The 26123-nt window shown below is 32.2% G+C and overlaps 1 protein-coding gene and 2 non-coding genes across 3 annotated transcripts in view; all 3 read left to right on the forward strand.

Annotated features, from left to right (window-relative positions):
- The window catches only part of LOC113397681 (uncharacterized), a 70034-nt gene that overhangs the window by 22881 nt on the left and 21030 nt on the right, over positions 1 to 26123 (forward strand). The window contains exon 2 of the mRNA XM_064218582.1: positions 5792 to 5813. The gene's annotated coding sequence lies outside the window, so the exon portion shown is untranslated. The remainder of the gene's footprint in view (positions 1 to 5791; positions 5814 to 26123) is intronic.
- Positions 5328 to 5400, forward strand: Trnam-cau (transfer RNA methionine (anticodon CAU)). Its single transcript has one exon. It is a non-coding gene; the product is annotated as a tRNA-Met (tRNA).
- Trnag-ucc (transfer RNA glycine (anticodon UCC)) lies at positions 16015 to 16086 on the forward strand. The gene has a single exon. It is a non-coding gene; the product is annotated as a tRNA-Gly (tRNA).

Here is a 26123-nt window from a genome sequence, read left to right on the forward strand (position 1 = left end):
GTTCATTCGGTCTAAAACGATGGCTCGTCCTTTCGACCGAATTTCGATCAGGACTAAGTGTATTAAATAAAAAACAAAATTGACATTGCCTGTAGATGCTAAGTAAACATTGGCCTTCTAACTATTGTATAATTGTATTATGTGGTTAAACCGTATCACGTCTCATTAGCACATAGGTATCAAAGTTATTTGTATAGCCTTGCGTTCTTCGCTGAGGCCTCGTCCGAGTTAGGTAATTCTCGGCGACATCGAAGTCACCATAAACAGACACACATTAACATGTAACGACGTTTCTTGTATGTCAATATATAATCGTTAATCCGCAAGACTTTTTAATAAAACTAGAATTAGGTATATGGACAAGCGTGAAATTAGTCATAGATTTTTTTTACAGTTGTTCGTGGACTACGATGATGAGCAAATAAAAAACCAAATAATAAAAACTGAATACGTATCGTTGGTAGGATATTTTTCAACATCGTGTTAGCCGTGGGCGTTAAATAACTATGACATTGAAATTTAATTTTTACAACAACCGGAATCAACCTGCGATCATCATTAACATTCCGAAAGAGGATCCTAAATTACAATAATAATACCTTTGTTGTAAGATCCTAGTGTGAGTAAAAACCGAAAAAAAAATGTTTAAGAGGAAATCACAACGTCTTTGACTGAGATCTACTTAATTATTTTTCAGATATGAAAATATTGACTGTGTCCTCATGAGTTTCCAACAAAAGATTCACACTAAATACATTCTTAAAATTAAACACTGCAAGTCTATGCAAGGCACGTCTGCTCATTCAATTAATCAAAAGATAAAAAGTTACAACATAGTACAACAGCAAAAAATAGAATATCTATATATATAATATCTATATATATAGAATAATCTATATTCCAATGATATCCACTCCCACTGCTGGGCTAAGGTCTTGCCTTACTTTGAATTCTCCTCAAAGAAAGACTAAATTACTGGTGCCTCACCAGTAATTTATTTATTAAAAAACCAACCATACCAACAAAAACAACCTTTCGATTGCCCTAAAGTTTTTTTTTTAATGTCATAAGTGGCAAACGAGCAGGAGGCTCACCTGATGGAAAGTGATTACCACCGCCCATGGACATCTGCAACATCGGGGGGCTTGCAGATGCGTTGCCGGCCTTTAAAGAAAAAGTGAAAATTTGTTAGCAAAATTGGCGCCCAGCTTGCCTTTATTGAAAAGTTTCCGTGATAATTTCAAGAAGGTTTGAAAACTCTGCGATCGATAACCCTGTTCATTCAGAAATACTTTATAACATCGCACGTGATAAGCATGTAACATTATACGAATACTGACTGTTTTTACTCAATAATGCGATAGGGATGTACATCCTTAGATCCCAGGGTTCGGGCCAGCTTCAATAAAATCTACAATATGATCGCTTTACATACTTACAGATACATTTATATATTGCTGTTGTAAAGTTTCAGCAGGAGCAGGATACTGTAGTAGTAGATGAACATGTTAATGTTTATTTTATTACGAACACAAGCTCGTTTATTGCTGTAATAGAATAATGTTATAAATAAATAAATACATTATTATTTATAATTTGTATAAGACAAGAGCGGCCGTGAGGTTTATTGTCAGAATTTTATGAGCTTTAATTTCTTATTTATAATGAATAGATATAGTTTTATAACACTAAAATTAATATGTATTTAACAAATTTTCGCTCGCGTTTTAAGAACAGGTTCGTAGTTTTTAGGTATAAAAACTAGCCTTTATATTTCATTGGGGTTTAAATTTGCTTCATGCCAAATTTCAGCGAATTCAGTTTTGTGATTTAACCGTGAAAATGTAACAGACAGACACACATACGGAGTTACTTTAGCATAAATTAGTATAAAAACAGTACAGCATATTGACTTAAGGACTTTCAAACTGGATTATCGATTAAACTTCTTAAATTTCTTTAATAAGGATTTCTGTTATGTACACAATTCTAATTAAAATACTATTAGAGGAGATCTAAGCCAGCTGCTGGGCAAAGACCTCCTCTTAAAAAATATCTCGAACTTAATTCACCACACAGCTCTTAAACTTAGAACTTATAGAGGTGCTCCAAAAAGAATACGATGTTAAAATTTGATAATATGTTCTCTCATTGGTAATAACTAATAGTTATCTTAACCGCAATTTACAGAACACTGCCCTTCACTCTCACGACCTTTAAATATCACGGCTAAGTTACCTTAAACGTCTTTTCCACTGTTATACTTAATTTAATTGGAAACAAGTTGCCAAGATTTTGCATAATTCGAAGTTCAATCAATGAAAAACTAGACGACTGCCAATTGCAGAGTACAGGTAGACGTGGGTAATGTAGTTTCACAGTAAGCGTGGTCCTTAAGTAATATGTTGATGGCTGACAACTATAATGCATATATACAGTTTATATAATATATATCTACCTTATATATATAGAGGTTTTGGTTGTATATATTACTACAAGTCGAATGTGGATACGTTTATGTTTTATATAATTTAGCCTGCCTTGCTCGTCGCAAATAGAACACCTGATTGTACAAGTTTGTCTAAACTAGACACAGGTATTTTCCTTGCACGCTTTATCCTTCTAATTACACTGGCTCACTGACAATTTCAAACTTATCAAAACAGCTAAAATGTTTAGCCGTAATAAAGCGGATGTGTTCATTTTAAGAAGTCAAACAATCGTTCCGTAATACTTTTATTAATATACTCATGTCAAGTCGGGGCGGATAGCTGGTATAGATTAGAACTATAGATTAAGGAAACAAAGGACGTGTTGGAATCTTGTCGGCCTTTTCTCTGAACCGGTTTTAAGAATCTGAATATTTTATCTTCATAGCTGACTTGATATATTTTTTATTTTAAATAGAAACTTGATCTAAAACAATTTAACTGTTATTCTAAAAATGGACATATTTATTAGGTTTTTTCTATAAAATGAGGCATATTATATGTGGTATAATATTTTCATTACAAGTTTTATGATTGTGACAGGGACGTCAAAAACAAAAACAAATTAATTAACAGTTTTTGAATATTTTATATCACGAAATATGGTATTCTACTGTTTGAAAAAGTACTTCAGTGTTGGTTTTCCTAAAAAAAAGCCACAAAAAATACCTAGATTTCGGCAAAATAAATACGCTTTCTTGCCATAAAATTAAATTAAATTTTAAACCTTTTTTTATTCCCGCAAAAACGCTCTCAATCATTTTGATGACGTCAGATTGTTAAAAACAACAGTCGTGTATGTACGACCGGTTCAACGTTAACAGCTATTAATATTTGGTGTTTTTTGGGAAAACAATGAATTACAAGCGCTATCGTTGGAGTGTAATGTACAAATACTAGCATTAAAACTCCAGAAAAGTTCCTTATCAAAGTGCCGCATGATATTGAAATGACAGTTGTTGGCTATCTGACGTCACACCATGGCGGCTCGTGTTTTAGGTCACGTGATATACAGACTAAAAATTACAGACTATTCATTTTAATATAATAAATTAATAATGTGCTTTTATGACAAAATATTTAAGTATATTTCTAAATATATTTTAATTTTTATCCAATTTCATAATTTATTTTTCACTACCGAAATGCCTTATTCTGGATGTGAGGACATTAGCAGTGTGTGCAAAAGCTCGAGCTTTGGTCTAAAGCCTGTTAAGCTATTCTGTAACAAGAAACTTGAAAGTCACCGCTGAACACGACCGTGAAATGTCAGAATGTGATATACGACATTAACTATAATAATTATAAAATTGATACGACACACGTGTCAAAATGGCGTATCACTGTAAGTCGCTTGTCAATATTTCACGAGTGCGATGCGAAGTGATTACTTACAGCTATCGCTGATCTCCAATCGTATCGGTAATTCAACTGTGTATGCCCACACACTTGTGCATCGTAAATCTAAATATACGCATTCCGTTTTGGCGAATTCAATATACCATACAAAATTTATCATATCTTGGGATAAAAAGCATTACATTTAAATAAATACTTTATTCAAATTGGCTCGTAAATACAGGATTATAGAAAATGTTCTTCCTATTACATAAGAACACTTTCATACGCCTCTAATTCCACACTCAGTCAACAATGCAAGTGGTGAGCATACATGGCTAGTGTAATTAGGAGAAAGTGATACGATTTCCTTTCATTATACACATACGAACATATACATAACATAAATGCCAGTTTCGATACGATCTATTTAAAATGTGTATAAATATAACATAAAAAAAGGTACTTTTATCAAATTGCTTCTTTTAAAAGCTAATTTTTTAGAAATCTACAAGAAAAAGCAACTGGATGGTTAGGTACCATTCACACATCACACATTATACCGCCAGAAAGGAATTATTGGTATTATTGTGTTCCGGTTTTAAAATTGAGTGAGCTAGTGTAACTACAGGCACAAGGAATATAACATCATAGGACCCAAAGTTGACGGCGCGTTGCGTTGCAAGGAACGTTTAGTATTTATTACAGCGTCGATGTCTATTTGGTGACATTTGCCTATCCGTAATAAAAAAAAAAATACAAATTCTGTACGAAAGTTCCAAAAGATATACTTTGGAATGTTCCTAAAGTTAATTATTCCTATAACTTATTTAAAGTTATTCAAATCATAAAAAAATATGAGAACATTGTATAACGTTTCACTAAAAACGACCGTATTTTTTGTTTAATAATAAGTTATAGTCCCCGGTTATTTATGCCTGTATTGCAAATATTATACATCACTTATGCTAAAAAAGGAAGCTAAATTGTATACAAACTATAAAGAGCGATCTTATCCTTATCTAACGTTAATACAGATAAAAAATATCCTATATGATTGTAAGCCACAATTGCAAATAAAATAGAAAAAGGAAAATAAATTCATAGTTACAGTTAGAGTTTACTTCATTTCTAGCAATAAATTAAGTTTATTTATATTCATATTAAACTATATTTAAATAAGACTGTCAATAAATAATATAAAATTAAAAAAGGAGACTAAGATTATTTATTCAAACGTGATATATTCAAATGTGTTTATTATCTGTGGTCGAAGGCGCCAAAATACGGTGAAAAGATAAAAAATACTTAGTTTCTTGAATTGATATTTATTTTATAAATTTATTTAATTTGAATGTCTTGTGGTTATTTATTCTTTATTGAATAGTATAATATGAGGTGTTTTATATATATTTTTATATCGTATGTTAATAATATATTTATTATTTATTTTGACACTTACGTTTAATATAATCCTGTAATTTAGTCTTACCATCATCGGCCTCGGTAGCGCAGTAGGCAGCGCGTAAGTCTCATAATCTTAAGGTCGTGAGTTCGATCCTCACCCGGGGCATACCTTTTTTCAATTTTATTTTTATCTCAAATCAATTACAATTAATAATCTCTGGAAATAAGGCCGAACAACCAGTTTACCACCTGTATTCAATGTTGCAATAAATTCATTCGTACGTCGTGTTACGACATCGTATATGCTAATATTTCGCTTCTAAACAATACCAGTCAGCCTGCATTTCAACCATCTGTTTGAATATTTGAATATCAAAACCCTATTAAAATAGCTAATAGCATTGTACTTTAAATAATAAGATTACCTTTATGTACTTTGCATGAAAAATAATTTACTCGAGATTAGCGCCATCTTTCGGGCGATAGGGTGAATTACAGGTTTCATTTCATTTTTTACATTTCAAACAATTTTTAAACGTTAGTTATATTTGTTTCAGATTCGCTGCTGACTCTAGAGTGGTGTAAGTATACATTAGAATAGTTTTTTATGTTATGTAATACTGTATTAGATGTTAACAAAAATCTAATTTCAAAACTTACACAAAAAATTATGCCAAAAGTCTTATCGGTAGGCCATCTTTAACTTTACAAACGGACGGTGTGTTCGGCAATTTTGCAATTCTTAACCAACATAAACTAAGCATCAATATAAAGCACTAGCTTTAAATCGTAAGGAAATAAAGTTGATTTTCGTATGTCTTCATAGCGAAAAATATTTTTGTACTGTCTTTCACTGTTTTTTTTTTTATATTACACTTACTACAAATGAATTTTATTCTTATCTTTGAGGATTAAGGTTGAATTTCCATTCTTTTAATTTTGAGAAAATATTATCAAATTCGTTACAGACAAACAATGACGTTATGTAATTTATAAGGTCATTATAAGGCCACTGATATTGAACAAGTGTATATTTGTTACACAAAGTGCGACCACACCTGCGCGATCTGTGTGAGAAGAATGCGAGCCGAAGACATTTATAAAATCACGAGGTGCGTCTTAATCCAGGGTGCTTGAAGTGCTAATAAGAGGTACGCCTCAACGATGATACTCTCATAAAGCTTTTTCAGGTCGGTAGAACTGCTCACACCCGACCGCTTGTGCTTAAGACGAGTCTGGTTACTGTCTAAGTCTGTTTTCTTGTCTAAAGAACCTCCAGTATATAAAAACGATGAATATTACTATGTATAATCTGCCATATAAAAAAGGCTATCTTTTTTTACTTGGTAGGTGGTGGTGGTAGGTGTAAAAGTTCTACTATCAAGCAGTAATACTTTGTGTGTTGTGTTCCGATTTGAAGGGTGAAATCGCATTTTAGTGTAAGCATAAACTAATTCTACCCCCTTAATTGGCTCCAGACGAAGGAACTCCTCGACGGTCAGTCTGTGAACAGCTTAGACACGATTTTGTATATTTAAAAATATTTTCGTTTAATATTACTTATGAATATCAAAAGGCACTAAATACTGATTCGGCATTTGAATGGCTCTACCGACCAGAATACAATTCCAGGATCTACAGCATTTCAAGCTGGTTACAAGACCAACGAGCCAGTTGATATGTTTGTATGTATAATGTCATGTTACACTTAATATTGTAACTTGACACTTAACGTTGACAGTGCGTCAGGGTTGTCCAAAGTGAATTGTTGATTTTTAACATACTTGTGTTAAAATAATAATTTATGACATTGGCAGTTCTAAACACAAATAAACCGATCTAAATTCTATTACGTGACATTGATTTTAGTTCGTATTTTTTTTATATTATAAGATGACAAGGGGTAAGCTCTTGCAATGTAACAAACTTATAGCCAGTAATTATGTAAATTTCAAAATTGATAATTAGTGGCGTGGGATAGCAGTTCGGTGGATGAAAGAGCCCCATGGCGGCGTTTTTGCGGCGAAATTGGGTGCCTTAGACTAATATTTAGAAATAAGATAAGAATACAGTGACTTTCGAAAAAAAAGTTTGAGCATAGTATAATAGCAATATATAAAAAACTTGCAGTGTTTTTCCTTTTGTCTTGCCGTGTCGAATATTCTACCGATAAGTTTACTAATTTTCATGTGATAGACGAACAAAGGAAAAATTATATTTATATACATTGATGCATGTAACAATCAACAAACATGTTGCGTGGAATCTCCGAGATCCTGGGTGCCATAAAAATACAAATTTAAATAAAGATATTATTGTTAATTATAGTCATAATGGAAATTACGAAAACATTATGTAAAAACATACATAAAACAAATACATAACACAACGGTTGAATAATCATATGGGGTCAGAATATTTTCAACACGTGTATAATTAATAATGATCCCAAAGGTCTCCACAGCCCTGACAGGTTATGAGTGAAGAGATGAATCAGCACTGACGTCGGTTAGACGGCCTTGACAGGAGCTCTTGCGCTCGTAGGCTGCATTATAAATCCACTTTGATACGCTGTATACTTTAATTAACAAGTATTTGCATTCTATTATACACAATAGTTGTGCCCCGGTTTTACTCTTCAATGATACTTTCATGATAATAATACTAAAATGAATGATTATAAAATTAACTGTAGCCTACTCGAATCGGAGAAGGAATAAAATAAGCGGATTTTAGAGTTAGGTGTTGTATGTGATTTGGTAATAACCCAGCTATATTGTGCACTGCAAACAGTTTTTACATATATAGTAATGTTTGTGTTTTAATTAATATATTATATTCTCTCTCATTTTTAATAATTTAACTTATATTTCGTGTGTTCTTTTGTTTAATATTTGACTTCATTATTTGTATTTATGTAATAACAGAAACTGTTTTTTATTTATTAATATTTTTTGTTCGATTCAATATAATAAAACCGTTTGACTCCAAAATAAATACTTACCACAAGGACTGTATGACATCAGTTGCCATGGAATATGATATTCGTCATATTCGATGTCAGGTGATGTCATGCAGTCATAAAGTATTCGGGACACACGAGTACGTCTCGTACTGCAATTCTGTTCGGAGTTGTCGTAGTCGATATTTATTGACGATGCTGGTATTTATATGTGAAATATATTTTATATAAGAGCCGCGATGTCCCAGTGGCTAGAACGCGATTCTTAAACGAAGATTGCGGTTTCTAACTGGGAAAGCAACACTATGTCTAAGCTCCCTTGTCATCTATATAATCTTGTACAATATTACATTTCGGTACGTCGAATATACATTTCGATAGCATCGATGTCCGCTCGATGTCCGGAACCTTTCTCGAAATACATCCATCGAGATTACCCGGTAAATAACGTAGGAGAAAATGGATTTTATAATATATATTATTTTTGAGTTTCATTTCTTAACTTGCCAGGTAATCAAATTTAGTATTTTGTAAAAAAAAACAGTTATTAATAGAGCGTATTACTGAACAATATATTTAACAGTTGATAAAAGGTGAAATTAGAGGACGTATTTTAGTTGATTTGTCAGACAGATGTAGGTATCTATCTGCTACAATCAAAGACTGTCCGGTAGGGTATACAATATATGTGTCTATAAAGTATAAAATAAACCGGATGTATTTATGTATGAAAAGAATATCAAGATACTGAGTTTTTTGTAGGTTCTTCTCTGTAGAATCTACATTTCGTTGGTAGTTGTGCTTGTAAAGACTATATATATAAGTATGTTTATAGGGCAGGATATACCATATGGCTTTTTGGGCTTCAGCCCAGGGCCTCGTGGATTCAAGAGGGCCCAAGCTAAGTCAAGTCAAAGTAAAAAATATACGATAATGCGAAAGAATCCATAATTTTATTAAATTAAACAGATCGTATGGTTTACAGCCCTGCGGGTCCTGCAATTAATCAAACCTATTAAATTAATTTAATTCAAGTCTATGTTCAGATATGGTGGTGGTAGACCCTAAGTAGTGTTAGCCCAGGGCCTCCTAAACTTAAGGTCCAGCCCTGTATATTTAAAATAAAGTAAACTTCAACCGGACGACGCTACGACTAGGCAGAAAATCTGTATTCAAGTCATAACAATCGTAACGCCAACTCACGTTAACGGAACGCGTTGAACGGAATTGATGCGTTATTAAAATATTAATTGGCTCACCGCAAGGCATACTGAGTTCTGTTACAATTATTTCTGATACTCTATAAACAAAAACAGTTATAATTACGGAACTTTACGAGAATACAGTTTTATGTGTCTCTATAATTAAAAATGTTGATGGTTTTACCTTGGTGGTTGAGTTGAGAGAGAATATGGTGGTCCGATTTGAAAAGTGATTGAAACATTGTTATTAAATACTCAAAAGACACAACATCTCATCATTATCATCACAGAAAAATAAACTATATGCTTACATCTCAAGATCTCTAAACTGAAGTTATATAATGAATATATTTTTAACACCATACATGAAAAAGAAATTTGATTATTTTTTTGATCCGATTAATTCGTTTAGAATTAGACTCCTTTTATAGGGGATGTTCTCGCAATGAAATCAAAAATTTCCTATGAGGAGGTCGAACCTAACTGTCGGAAATATACAGGTTGTTACCAAAAATGTAAAGATTACAGCATTTTTTACAAGTTCGTAACATATAATGAATTGTGTTGGTTTGCCGACCGCGAGCGTTTCTATTTGAAACGTCACAACTTTTACCCTAATACGCAACAATTACAAACGAATGTAAAGCGGTTCATGACCATCTAATTTGATATTAAGATTTCGTAAAAATATTTCGTTACGAATGGAATAGAAACTTAGCGTTGTTTATCATTAAAATAAATTATAAAATTTATTTCAAAACAAATGAGGATGTTATTTTGAAAAAGTTGAGTGATTACATAAACAACATGAAATAATGTGAAAAAGTTTACCCTTAAATCGATTGGGATAATTCGGTCAACCACTGAGCTACCATCTACGTTATTTATTTGTCTTGAAGAAAAACATCTCTAGGGAATATACATCTGCTGAATAAAATTCAGATGCCTGAAAGTATTTTTTTCAATTCATATTTGGGCGGACAGTCAAATGGGCTACCTGGTGGTAAGTGGTCACCACTACCGAAAGACATCAACATCGTAAAAAAATAACCATTATTTATATTAGTAAAACGCCATCAACCTTGGGAACTAAGAGTTATGTCCTGCAAGTACACTAATACGGTAGTATATACGTATATGATAAGTAGGTAGCACCCACCTACCCAGATGGGTTTACACAAGCCCTACGACCAAGTCAAAACTACAAACCAGTATTAAACCAGCTGTAGGATATATATATAGGTTATTTCTGATGGTGTATTTCAATACTATATTTATACGATTGTTTGATTTGTTTTCGTATTGTATTAAAAATAAATAAACAGACAATTGAATAACGATCACAACAGACGATATGAAAAGTGAAAAATGAACTTCATTCATTTTAATTCGAGTGAGAGTTAGTAAACTCGGTTAAAACTAGGTTCAATTATCGACGCTCAGTTAACCGAGATCCATTGAAATCACTAATTGTCGGTTCGGCTTTCACAAAGAATATGAAACAATTCATATGCTTGATATTTTAGCGAGTTCAAAATATTATTAGTCAATCGTACTTCCGTTTCTTTGTATTCTTATTGATTTGATATCTCGACGTACAATAAAGTGTTTTACTATACAATACTATATGAATAAATTTGAATAGTGATGTATAAAAAATGGCGTTAATATTGATTATTTTTTCACAGTAAATATTTTTTTTTCATAGCCCGGTGTCCGCATCGTTGCATCGAACCTTTATAGCCTCAGATAGAGTGTCGAGCTGTATCTTCTATACATATAATAAAATTGGAGTGTTTGTTTGTAATATTAAAATAACCGCTTTTCTACCAAAAGCTTATGTATGTATATATGGTACATACCTATACCAAAAAAACTTTTTTTCCAATTTTTGTCTGTCTGTTCTAATCTCTGGAACGACTGGACCGATTTTAACGGGACTTTCACTGGCAGATAGCTGATGTAATAACTTAGGCTACAAGAATAACTTTTTTGTAAAATTCAAACGCGCACGAAATCGCGGGCACATCTAGTAAGAAATAAAACAAATGAGCTAACTATATTAACTCGGTGTCCATGTACAATTTTTTTCGACGCGATCGTTTTATAATAAGGATTCCACGTGACCATAAAAGTTTTTATTTTAAATTTTTAGATATTATTAATCAGTAAACTTGGTACGATTGATTCGCAACTGTATCCAGCCTATATTCAGTTGTCGTTTGGGAGGGACTTGACCCTGCTTAATTATTTTGAAGTTTGAACCGCATAATAATTATCAAGTTCGCTTTAAGAGGTTTTAGCCCATTAGACAAAGCATCCGTTACTGGAGTGATTTGTACATCAACAATTACAATAAATACGTGAAATCCGAACTTTTTCATAATACAGTTATTAACTAGTTTAAGTCACTTAGACACACAAAAAAGGATCGAAATACTTTTATCGATCATTATATACGACTTCAGTCATTGTGATCAAACGTGAATCCGAAATAGTTAATAACAATATATATAGAATCGTTGGTACATATTATAAAGGTCATAAAACAACGGATTAATAATAATATTCACAAAATATCATTGTTTTGTCGAGAGTCGAGAATGGCTATACTGATCCAATAAATGGTTCCGTAGATTGTGAAAAGGAATATATAGGCCATTATAATAAAAAAACCAGTAACTCTTTCCTAATAAGTTAGGTACTCATTTCCACAAACTAAATTATATAACCAAATATATACAATTAAATTTATATATATATGGAAATTAACGAATAAATGTATATCTTTTGCGTAATTTGTATTAAGTAATGTAGGTAAACATTATAAATGTATTAATTAGGTAAAGGTAAAACTACACACAGCCTTAATAACACGCGCCCGCTAAGGTCCCCGCCCGCGCCCCTACAAAAAATTAATTTAAAGAGCACTGGGGCGTCAGCGAGGCGCTCCCTCACTCGCTTTGGTTTTTTGTGCACCCTCTATAACCTGGATTAAGACCTGGTTTTAATTATATATGAGTTTAGCATGTATTAGCTTTAGCTCATAAAATTTCTCTCATCTCATATAAAGAATTATTTATTAGTATTTTAATTTATTTAATAACCAAAATAAAAATTTCAACCGTTTCATTTTGATGTTATCGTTATCTGTTAGACAAAACCATTTAATTACAACTTTCTATACATTAACATCGAGAGCGATTTGAGTAAAAATTATGAAAACATCCAAAAATTGAATGTGAAATAAAATAAAATGTCATTTTTATGTTTACGATTCATAATAAGAAATTAAACATGTCTATGAAAACAAAGCACAAACACTTTCTTCGACTGTTTTCAATTGCCAACAAACTCACGTACGACCGACTTCGACATTGCTTTCCAATTGATTTGGGAAAAGTTAAGAAAAAAATTGTTTTCGCAAACAACACCATAGTAGAAAACTCATTTAACGCCATCTATTGACGAGATGATGAAACTAGTTCATTTTTTCCATTTGATGCGTTGAATTAATTAAAATGAAATTTTGCTGCGTCTATTGGTTGAGCCTTATGGAAATTAAGTGTCGATGGTTTAAGGTCCGAGTAACGTAAAAAGTCGAAGAACCGATCCCGATCCCTTGGGCTGTTATCGTCCTCATTCATTAATAGAGAAATTCTACTATTATGAAACATAGGATAGGATTTTTGTCGATTTTTTATCTGACCAAACCATATAACTGCCAAAGCCTTAACAACGGTTTTTTCTTCTGGGTAAAGAAAATATCTAACATTTTTTTCAATAAATTTTAAACCAAAAAATGGACTCTTAAAAAACAATAATATAGTACTATAACGGAATAAAACACAAAACACTTAAAGAAAATTGTTACCCACAAAACGCTTAAAAAAAAACAGAATATCATAACATAAATTTATATTTATACGGGACAGAGAAATATTCTTAAGGTATTTAGTATTAGTAGTAGGTAGTAGGTTAAGATTAATGTGTGCTTAAGCGATTATCCGGTTCTCCGAGAATACCTTCGATATATAAAATATATATATTTTATGACATCAAAAAATCAATGCTATATAGATAATTATTTTTTGAATTTTTCTCAAAGTATTTCTTTCGTTCTGTTTTTCTTATATTTCCTACAACACGTCCTAATGCAAAGCGAATTAACTAATCCTATTTGCCCAAGAGTGAAAATACTTACTCAGTTACGTGAATGAGTGAAAGTAGTTGACGTGCTTCTAGTGCTAATCATTCCGTGGAATTCTCGTTCTCATTTGTTTAAGGAATGGAAATTTAGTGATGTACGTAGTCGATGAAAACTCGAATGACATATCGATTATGTTATTCGTAATTTATTCTGTAATTAACTTGATTCATAATTATTTATGTTTTAAACAGAGGCTTTTGGGGAACACGGGGCTTCGACTGTCTTAATTTGTGTTTAAAAATTCATCTCGTACTAAGGACAGAAGGAAAATATCGCGAGGTAACCTGAACGCGTGAAATTGAAATTTGGCCATTTGTGTATCTAACGAACTAGTATTAGAGCAAGATGGTGAAATAAGTTTCAAAACTAATCATAGAGACAAATTATATCTTTCTCAGAAGAGGAAAATTTACAGGCAGTTTAACACGTAACATTTTTTTATTTAAAACAATGATTTGAAAGGTTATACTGACAGCATGAAGATTTCATGGGACGTTGATGAGAGATTAAGTAGTTATATTACATACTTTTTACAATACCAGTGTAAGCGAAATGCGAAAAAAAATAGAAAAAATATTTTTATTTGAGTAAGCTCACAGACGCACTTTTGTATCATCGTGAGACATAGCCGTCTAAAGATATGATACGTCGATACAGAAATTATATCAGACTGATATCATCACAATGGTATCGGACAAAGGAATAACTGTTCGATTGATTTAAAATTTGGGGCGGGAGTCACTAAATAAATAGAAAACCTAGCGCCGACTTTCGGCTTTTTCCAAAGTTTGTTTTAGGTCAGAGAGTTTGCACCGATTTTTTTTCCTACTTTTCCAACATTTGAAATACAAAGTTATGTCAATCAAATTCAATCAAGTTTATATAATAATCCTTATATATAATAATTTAAATGTTGTAGTATAGTAATATCGATTAACTCCATCACTAAAAGGTCGCAAAGGTATCTTAGTTCCGATATATTACGTGGAAACGAGATTAATAGAGTACTGAACGAATGCCGCAGGAACTCAGACGTTTATGTTAAAATAGCTACGCCTAAATAGTTTCTAAATAACTAGTAACTAGAATTTACAAATTTCGTAACATAATATTCTCATACGAGGTTAAACGACTTCTAAATCAATCTAGCTGAATACTTACTTAATAATAAAATTCTGCAAGTACTTGTAGCTTGGCCAATTAAAAATTGTAAATGTTATGTTTATTACAAAATATATACCCATTTAATAAATATCGACACAATATTACAGAGGAGAAATCTATTTTTTCACGCACGAGAAACCTTCATAAAAGTATCTGGGCCCTCTTGAATCTAATAACCGAGTTATGTGAGATTCTTACCCATTAAAACTGCTATGCTGGCCGCCTTCGTCACGGACGGGAGAGGCTGCGGGATCGTGAAGATACAACGCATCTGCGGCTCCTCCCATGGATTGCTCTTCATGGCTTCATGGACAGAAGGAAGCTACAACCCAAAGCGCAGGGGGTGCCAATAATGACGTTAAAGCGTATCCAACAAACAAAGACACTCGTTTTCGCATATAAGTTAGGTACACTCAAAATTGTTATTCACAAATCATTGATGGTCGACGCAGAAATAGTAAAACCATACAACTACAAAGATTACCGAACTTAATGATGCGGGAAATTAAGCGCCTCGACGGACCAGACAGACGTTACAAAAAAGTGATTTAACTTATAAAAATTTAGATAGTTCCCATCTGGGTAAGTACCACCCTCTCCTCAGATATTCTACCGCCAAACAGCAGTGCTTAGTATTGCTGTATTTCGGTTTAAAGGGTGAGTCAGACAGTGTAACTGTAGGCACCGGGGACATAACATGACAAAAATAGCTCCAAACGTTGGGACCACATCTCCGCTTTATACTATGTTGATTACTTCAGAGAATCATAAATAAACCGATATGTATGTCCGTGAATATAGAAAAGCAAGTCTGTTTTACACAAACTCAATGCTCGACTGATTCACCGCGTTCTAAAAAAATAATGTCGTAATAAGAACGGTAACATTTCTTGTTCCTATTATGATGATATATGTTCATTGATCCTAAATACTAGAAGACCATCACTGTTTGTTAAAAAAGGCAATATAATTATTATGTCGATTATATCATATGGTACGAGTAAATTCTACGTGTATTTTATATATACCGGACTAAACCGGCCCGGTGAGAGTTTCGGCGCTGGAACAATGAATCTACGTGCTTTTTTTTCTCTTCCAAAATGGAAGGTATCATTTCATAATTTCGTAATGCTTAAAATATTACTTTTATGTTATTTAACAATTAAGTTAAACTTGAATGAAGAATCAATTAAAATAATCTTCTCAATTTTCCAATGCGAATTTTAGACAGTTTTCACAAGCGCGTTGGTGGTGTAATGGTCAGCATAGTTGCCTTCCAAGCAGTTGATCCGGGTTCGATTCCCGGCCAACGCACACTTTTTTGGACAGATGATAATTTTTAACTACTTTTTATTTTTATTTATAATTTGAAGTTGATCAGGTAAGGACAAAAAAAAATTTGTATGGATTTTCTTATGATTATTATTATTTACATATAACCTTGAATAAAGCTTGAGTTTTAATGAATAGGCACTCTTGTTCGAAATCAAGCGATACTAACATATGATATCGCATCTGAATATAAACGGCATCGTATCATACCGATATAAATAATTAGAATTGTCTCCCTGAACATAGTATCGTGCACAAGTGCGCAAACTTATATGGATATAAACCAAAATCCAATTACTGGGAGTATTCTGTATCCATATTGAGTACGTGACACAATTAACGGACAGCACTAGTAACTAAACTATACTTTTTTTTTTTGATTAAATTTCATAGTTATGAAATAAGATACGTAGTCGGATAAAGGCATTACTTTAAAGGTGTAATTAATTCCAATCGAAATTGACCAACTCGATTACGTGTCGACGCAAATCGAAAATCGGCAGTACAGTGTTGTAATCGATACGGTCGAATCGAGCGATTAATATCAAATCATTAGAGATGTTTCCATTGAATTACGCAACCCCTAATGTGGTCACGTTACGTGTTTTAGGCCAATAACTTCGATAATTCACGCGATAAAAATACATGAAGCTCTCAATGTTTTCCTGAGAACCGAACAAGTCGTTTTATGGAGTGGCTACTACATATACAAGGTAATAAGTTTAATGGCAGGGCAGTCTAGATGCAGGGTTCCAAGCTTTAGCAGCTTAAGACCATGAGTCTTAAAGACCATGTTTATATATATCATTAATTTGCAATTAATGGTATATGCCCTAATGGGTTTATACACTTGAGACAGATTTTAATTAGACGCAGGCAGATTTCATAACGATGTTTTCCTTCACCGCTGAGCTTGAGATGAATTGAAGATATAAATTATGCACACAATATAAATTAAGCATATGAAAATTCAGTGGTGCTTGCCTTAATATGAATTCACAATCTTCAGTTGAAATTCACGTGTTCTCATCTTTTTAATTTCCTCCTTTTTACAGATTTGTATGATTATAAAGTAATTTCATTTGCAACTTTAAAAATAACTTCACAAGAGGCTCTGCTTGAGATATTTGAGTCTGTCTTGATTACATCATCACTCAAATATTTTTTCTAAACCACCATAATTTGTACTAATTTGTAAAAGTATATTTAAAAAAATAAACAATTGAAATTTTTAAAAGGCGATAAGGTTTGAGTAAAGTTGATAGATATAAATATGAATTATGTCACATTTACAACATCAGAAAGCATTTCGAGAGCAGTTCCAAGGGCAGAGCAAGCAATATATGCATACTTAACATAGCTAGGTAATAATCAATCAAATAATATAATTTCAACACTAACTACTGCTGAGCGACCTTGCGGACTATTCATTCAATTACCGAAGTATGTTTAGGCATTTTATCATTAATCATCTTGTTATCTCATTCAACAATCTCTATGAGTTTGTTTCTTATTAGTTTAGTGTTGAAATTAATTGTGCTAGGTTTTTTGGTATACGTATTTCGTTTTTAACAAAAATGTTCAAATTAATCCAAGAATTTGAACTTATTTGAAGATCACTAGATATCTCCGCAAGGAATCCTAGTAAGATATTCCTTCCGTTTTTGTAGTGTAACAAATGTACCACCGGATGGTAAGCGGTTACCGCTGTCCATAGACATTGGCGCTATTAAAAATAATAAGCATTCCTAACATCGCCAATGCGCCACCAATATTGGGAGCTATGTTATGTTCCTTCAAAATAGAATACAAAAATATTAATTGTTGATATTTGGTGGTGGATAACTACGAGCATGATAGCAGAAATAACATTTATCAATAGTTTTTAGCAATTATATTGAAGTAGAGTAAGTCAAAAATTCTTATAGGTAATAAAAGAAACGATTTACCATAATGTCTATAGACAGGTGGATCAGTTTTGTATCGGTTGCTGTTTCTATGCGTGGACCTTCTCCAATACTACTTGGATCTGCTCACATCAGGAAAAGTCATTAACCTTCGCTGCTTATTAATTAATAACATTGTGTACAATGACTTAAAATGTTAAATAAATTAAATTATTGACCCGCGCGAGTTTTCTTGTGCGAATAAGTGTGCGCTTAAATGGGCAAACCCTCACAAGCATGTACGTAAGCATGTTCTACCCTGCACTTCACTTGATATATATATAACATAAATATGTTCTATAGAATTAGGTGGTACAATTCTCATTATTGTTAAATTGTTTAAGCAATAATACATTTTTCACACCGAAGTCATCTTCCGCGTTACGTCACTGTTTCATAATTTATAAACCATTAATTTATCTAAATTTCCGTTGCAAATCAATTTTATACGTTTTCATTTAACAAACATTTCTAATTCAAAAGAAATTTATATTTACTTTTGTCAAAACCTTGTTTTAGAAATTCTCTGAATTGAGCATTAGGTTAAGGTTGATACTTAGATGGATAATTTTAGGTTAGTATAGCTTCTGAGTGTACTGGTTCCGTAGTATATTTTTGACCACATTGGCCCTGGACTGGTCAAATTACTTTGCTATTTTAGCTATTCGGTAAATTTACCTAGATTTTTTTCCGGTAATTTTGAAAATTAGTGATTTTAGCGTGCTATTTTCGCATTTTCACTCTACCACATACTATCGGAAATCACGTCTGCCAACTTAATAATTCCGGGGTGCTACTGAGAATAGTAACTTTTATTGGCACGACCGAGAGTTCGGTGCCCCAGGACTGAAGTCTCATATGAGGTAGAGATATGTAGAACAATTAGGAAGTCAAGAGAGAAATAATACACTGCGGTGACTTTAAATATATCGGATGATTATGAATTTATAAAAGAGAAAGAACTCCTGTTTTGATTGCCGGTTCCCTATATATTATATTCATATCTTTACTGTACGTGGCCGCGGTTTTGTGGTTTTAATCAGTTATCGTAACAGTTGTTCCTAGCACCGTTTTACTGGATTTTTCTCGTTTTTACTTTCTGATTTACATCCTCTACTGGAGCGTTTGTTCGTGTTACAAAAACTCCACAATCCACGATAAATATTTAGATAAACGAAGACACTGTTACTACAAAAGTTATTTTGTGCTCGAACTTTTTGCAGAACAATAATGACTTTTATTGTATTATGGAGATCCCGTTAAGTTTGGTTGATGTGAATAAAATTAAACGGGAAATATCTAGTTTTCTTATGCAATTCATGATGAGATTTAATCTAAAAAACTCGGATTTAAATATTTATTTTGTAATTATCGATGTTCAGGTATTTGTAAGCTGTTTATCATTTTGGACCTTCAAAACAACTCTCTTTGAACTGACCTTAATATCTCGCCAAAACATTAATTGTGGGCTTAAATAATCCAAAATATGTATCATGTAGATTGTACTTCTGTTTACGATCTACACGTTTAACAGTATGTATTTCCAAAATTCGTACTTCTGTTTACGATCTACAAATTGAAATTGTTAAACCAATGATCTTCGGACCAATTTATGGGCAAATACCAATTTTTTTTTTTCATGTTTTAGTGAGAGGAGGCTTAAGCTCAGTAGTGCCACATTTACAGGTTGTAATGTTACTTTTTCATGTCTTTAGTTTTAGTGGTGAACAAGGCGCACAAAATGGATTCATAATAGAACATCGTGAGGAATTTTGGATGTGTCGGAAGAAATTCGTCACTGCCAAGGAAGAAACGCCTAAACGAAAAAATGGAACTTTTGGAAAATGAGGTTTAATGTTAAGTTTTTAAATATCATTTCCAAAAGTATCATTTTGGCGCTTTAGCCTTTCTTCCTTTCCCATGATGATATGCATACTTGTATCTAACGATACGAAATAGGGCAACGTTGCTCTTTCAATCAGCTTCAGACCTTTGTTTAACTCAAAACACCGACTTTCTGTTAAGAACCTACAACACACTTCATTATAGTAAGAAGTTTATTTGAAATGTATTTAACTGTACATGTAATAAAAACCGGAAAGGCAGATCGGATACTTCCTTGTAAAGTTAACTTAAACAACCTTTATGCTTAACAGAGGTTAGTTTCATTACACTGTAATCCATACTCATGTTTGTGCAAAAGTCATCCTTCGACCAACGACTTAAGGATGAATTTAAAAGAAAAAGTCCGACTAAATTAAATTTCAAGGCGAAAACAGCGCTTTGCTACAGCTTTTGGTTTCTATAGTAAGATTAATGTTAAACTATCAATAATTAAACAATAAATCAATGTTTGCGTGTTTATATTTACAATTTTTTATCTTCCTTGTTAATTTTTATTTTCTGGCTGTACCGCCTCTAAGTGACGCTCTTACATAATACACTAGTTTACTAGCGGAAAAACAAAGATTTGGTGATAAGTGTTCATACAGTGCTTATTACCGCTAGTCTGTATAAAAACAGTCATCTATATCTAGGCCTAAGTAAAACAATGGCTGCACACGAGACTCGAGGCGTTGCGAAAAGCGGTATTCTTCGATAACAACCAGATGTGCTTCCGATAAGAACCCGCAATTAACTGCCGCTATTCGCTAGTAGATGGCATTATGTAACAACAACAATTAAATGTTTACTACCTACAAATAAACTCGACAATGTACGACTTTCCACTTTTTTTGTTAAAACAAGTTATAAGCTAAACGTAATTTTGAAGGGTTGGTGAAACAAACATCGTTTACACTTTATTACACATACTTTTATAAATTGCATTACACACTACCTTACAAATACTTTACATATGTGTATAAAATTTATCTTTCGTTAAACTTGATATTCCAAAAAAGTATTTATTTCTGCTTTAGAAAGAATAGACGTAGACAATTAATAATAATAATCAACAAATTAATTCTTTGGGTGTGTTGAAAACAAAACTTCAAGATCGATTTTAAGTGAAACATTTCCATACACTTTCTTAAAGCATATATATTTTACAGTTGTCACGCATAAAATGAGTGACAGGATTTTCACTTTATTTATTTGATTTTTGTGGAACCACTAACCATTAAAGTCTTAAAACATGTCCGTCTGTGGAAACCACACACAACCGCCACTGATTTCACAGGTTATTAAAATTCAAAATACCTATACCATTCAAATTCACTTGGACACTTTCGAATTGTCAGCGTCATTGATTTAATATATCATACAGATAACAAGCTTTAAACGGACAGCTTAAACTCAAATACGAAGAAATAGCTTAGACCCAAAGTTCATAAATAATTGAGCACTTATACCTACAGTGAAAAATATAAATATCATAAATAAAGTTGTCTCGTGATGTCCATATGAATAATGAAATGAAATCAAATTAGATTTTATTAAAATAAACTTTACAATAAAACCTTTTTAAATCATCAATATATTGACACCGACACTTTAAAACCATTTCGGATAACATCCTAGCAAGTAGAAAAGAGAAGTCTTATTTAGTTATGTTCTTTTAAATATGATTAATTCAATATCAATTCTTGAAATAATCTGTTTATTACAAAAATTTAAATAGACCGATTTTGATGGACTTTTATATTATTTCATTGATGCTCTAAGAGGAATTTATATAAGGTGAAATGCTCAAGAAAAATATTTAATATTTTATTAAAAATCATAGAACGTAGGTTTGTAAGGTATGTAGGTATGGCCATAGCCATAAACATTAATTACTTTTCCGATTTGGCTTCATTACCTCGACCACAGACCACAAATAGACAGATGCAATCATATTACGAATGTAAATATAATTTATCTATGAATTTAAAAAATAGAGTTCAATTTAGAACAACAGCTTTATAATATGTAACTTATTAAATTACTGACGCAAAAAAGTAACTGAATTTTGAATTTAATTTTATTTATGATTTGTATTAAGAATAAAATATCATCGCCTGAATGACAATAAGTCATCATATCTTTTTTTTATAGTGTATATAAAAAATAGAAATTAAAAAAAATATATCATCCGCAACCCGTTCCAAGATTAAAATTAATAGCTAGACATAAATAATATTTGAACTTATCTTTTTAATTCGTAGAATTTATTTAACCATGTAATCATGAAGTATTTTTAAATAACTTCAACTTCACAATGTATTATTAGCGCAATGAAGTGTAACAGCAGAAATCAAGGCGGGAAAACATTCCGCCATTGTTGACAGCGGCCATTTTGAATACAACAAAATGCATGGGAATATTCGCTAACCTTGCTCTTAATAAGAAATCCAATGGTATTTCTTATGTAATGGAATAATTAATTTAATGTACGCTTTTACTATTGTTCCTATGTACCCGTGGAAGCTAGTTTTTTATCGATTTGTAATCCCATTTGGACATAGGTCAATGACCCAATTATTGCAAGGCAAAATCTTTATTAATTTTAATTGATTTTTAAATCGTGCTTAAATAGTATCTGAGTGTAAATTATAATTACTATATTCTGGTCGTTCATAAAATTTATTATGTGTTAAATACTTTTAGTCCATTGAAATGTTACATTTATATACGGCTATTATTTTGGAAGACTCACGGCACTTTGAACCTTCAGATGATTTTTTGAGAAAACTAGAGATCATAAAAGTAAGGTAAACATGATGTTTTGGCTAAGTTATCATGAGCATCGATGAACCTGGTCGACTTTGGAGCGCTGTAACAGCGTTTAAAATTGACCAAAATGAAAAAATTATAGAGCAACATTTTCAGAAAGACATGCTCTATAAATTTGTTCTAATCTAATTTTGTGTTAAAATTTTTGAGCAAATTTTCTCACTTTTTTGCTTATAACTTTTTAAATTTTAAGTTTATGGTAAAAAGTCACATAAACATAATTGTAGCCACAACGATTTGCTACAAATTATGTCTTTACAAAATTTCCGTACAATTAATAGTTTCGGAGATATAGTTAAAAATATGTTTCTACCCCTTTATTCAAGATGGCGGGCGGGGGACATGGGGGGCAACTCCACATACTTGGGGTTAAGGTTGTATTGACACCCCCTACATGTCCCACAAATAAAATTGCGTCCTCTAGAAAATGTAACATTTCAATGGACTATTTACAAACCCAAAAAAATTAAAACATGATATATTAAGACCAAGCTTTTATTTTTTTTATTTTAATACTCGCTCTTATTTAATTTCGATGTTACTAATATGCTTTTTTATTGGAACAGAATTAATTAATTAAAAAAATCGATAATCAAATAATTCAATACTTCCTATTGTGTATACACGCAATTTATTAAAATTATAATGAAAGATGATATAAATAAATAATGTTAAAAAGTTTTTAGAATTGCATAATTAGTTCTGGAGATGTCCCTCTATACCTATACAAACAACAAAAATGTATCTCTTTATAATATTGGTATAGATATATCTTTGTGTGTGTAAATTCTGTGCCTGTGTATGTGTAATTATGTGTAATATGTAACTGACTTCCTTCTAAACCAGACTGACTTCGATAAATTTTTTGTACATACTTGATGAAAGTCAATAAAATTCTACCCGGGCGCGCACGTACAGTGCGTTCTGTTCAAACTTCGCAAAGTACATAATTAGTAGTAAGTACATAGTTTGTGGTCACAACTGAGATCAAAAGAAAATACGCATCACGCGAATCACGCGAGTCAAATCATATATATATATTTTTAACAAACAATGAGGTAACGCGTGCTGGGCAGTTGCTATTTTCTAAATATATTATGTGTAGAGTATGTCAAAATAGTTATGTAAAATACATTAAACAGTTTTAACGACAGATAGTTTTGCTTAACTGGTTTCACAATTGAGGGTATGGCGTTTCTATTCATGTGACACTTTATGTAATAAGATGTGAGGATGTTTGTTATTGGCAATAATTGAAAATGCTGCTAGTTTTTTTTAAATGATATGTTTGACATACATCTTAACTACTATTTATATGAATAAAGCTGGAGTTTTTTATAGGCTTGTTTATTAGAAATTGTATCATAATCGAAATGTATGAATGACAAGAAATATATGGCCACGCCGGCTTCCGAGTAGTTGAATACATTTAACGATGTTTTTCACGGGATTTATTTTATTTTATTTATTTGGGCTTAAGTATTCTTTGATAATCCCGCCGTGCAATAATCTCTATTATTAATAATAATAATTCTATTTGTATCCACATACACTTATTCACGTATTATTATTATTTTGTATATCTCTCGAGTATAATCCGTCAACACATCCCTTAAATACTTACACTTACTTCGCAAAAGCCCCACCAGTTTTGGCAGTATTATATGTGATAAGTGGGTAGTACCTACCCAGGCGTACTTGAGCAAAGTTACCAAGTTAATCTTACTGGTTTACATTTATAGCGTTGAGGAAATTCGATGTTTTATTGGCTGTACATAAAAACCCTACTAAACTAACCCGTTAGAACTGGAATAATAATAATTATGTTGTACGACTTCACAAAGTTACAAAGAAATCATAGAAACCAAGTAATATTACGTCACTCACTAAGGAAGAAATTTATTATAGCTGTATAAAATCTCATTATTCACCGTAACTGACCACCGCGGTCTAGACGATAAATATTCACAGGTGGTAACAATTTTACCACTTTCTCCGGTACTCGGTACGAATACATTATTGAATTAACATTGTTTATGGTTCAGGCTACATTCTTTAAATGGTTCTTTAGAAAAGGAAATTTTATACAGCAATTATTTTAACAAGTGAATTATTTATTTCACACGCTTGACAGAATAGTGTAAATTATTGTTATATTACTGTTTTACATTACATTACATTACATTAGCAGCCTGTAAATTTCCCACTGCTGGTCTAAGGCCTCCTGTCCATTTGAGGAGAAGGTTTGGAGCATATTCCACCACGCAGCTCCAATGCGGGTTGGTGGAATACACATGTGACAGAATTTCGTTAAAATTAGACACATGCAGGTTTCCTCACGATGTTTTGCTTCACCGCCGAGCACGAGATGAATTATAAACACAAATTGAGCACATGAAAATTCAGTGGCGCCTGCCTGGGTTTGAACCCGAAATCATCGGTTAAGATGCACGCGTTCTAACCAATGGGCCATCTCGGCTCATTACTGTATATAACTCATTTTAAACATGTAGGTAATTTTGAAGGAATTGATGTCATTATCATTGAAAGCCGAGATGCCTTAGTGGATAGAAAATGTGTTTATAAATTCTTCACGTGCTCGATAGTAAAGAAAAATATCGTGTGAAAATCCGGATTTGTCACATGACATTTGTATCACTTAATCGATACCGGATCGGTGGAATAAAAACGAACTTCGAACCTTCAAAAATGCCTCCTCTAATTTGTTCACCAGTTCGACATTGACAGGCTGATGATGATGTATGGAAGAGTGACTGTTATAATTTAAAATAAAGCAAAATATTATAACAACGTTATATAACAATAGATGCGTAATTAAAAGAAGCAACTGTTTAAATGAGAAATACATAAATATTAATAAGCACGATATCTCATCACAGTGAAAGTGAAAACTAGAGAGTAATCGTGAAGTGTGACGAACGTCCGACGATCGACCTTCGTCAGTCACACTCAATTAATCAACCATTTTAAATCTTATCTTCATGATAATAGAGAACATTTTAAATATTCACTGTAATTGCAAGAATATTTGGTCAAAAGGTGTGGTGGCTGTCGTTCAGTAATTACATAATGAAGTATAATATTAAACAATTTTAATGAATTATGACTTGCGCAGCGAAGAATATGAGAGTTTATGCTTTTAAAGACATTCTTACGAGCTTCAACAATGTACAGGCTCGCACTAACGAGGATCTTTTACTATCAATGAAAATTATTATTAGCATTGTTATATTTAGTGGCAACTTAAATTATTGTGCAAGAGAGAGTATTTTGGAATATTTCCAATAGTCCACGCAAGATGGCACCGAATTTGGACTAGCTTAATAAAAAACCGTA

Source organism: Vanessa tameamea, chromosome 23 (assembly GCF_037043105.1).
Source record: "Vanessa tameamea isolate UH-Manoa-2023 chromosome 23, ilVanTame1 primary haplotype, whole genome shotgun sequence".
Lineage (NCBI taxonomy): Eukaryota > Metazoa > Arthropoda > Insecta > Lepidoptera > Nymphalidae > Vanessa > Vanessa tameamea.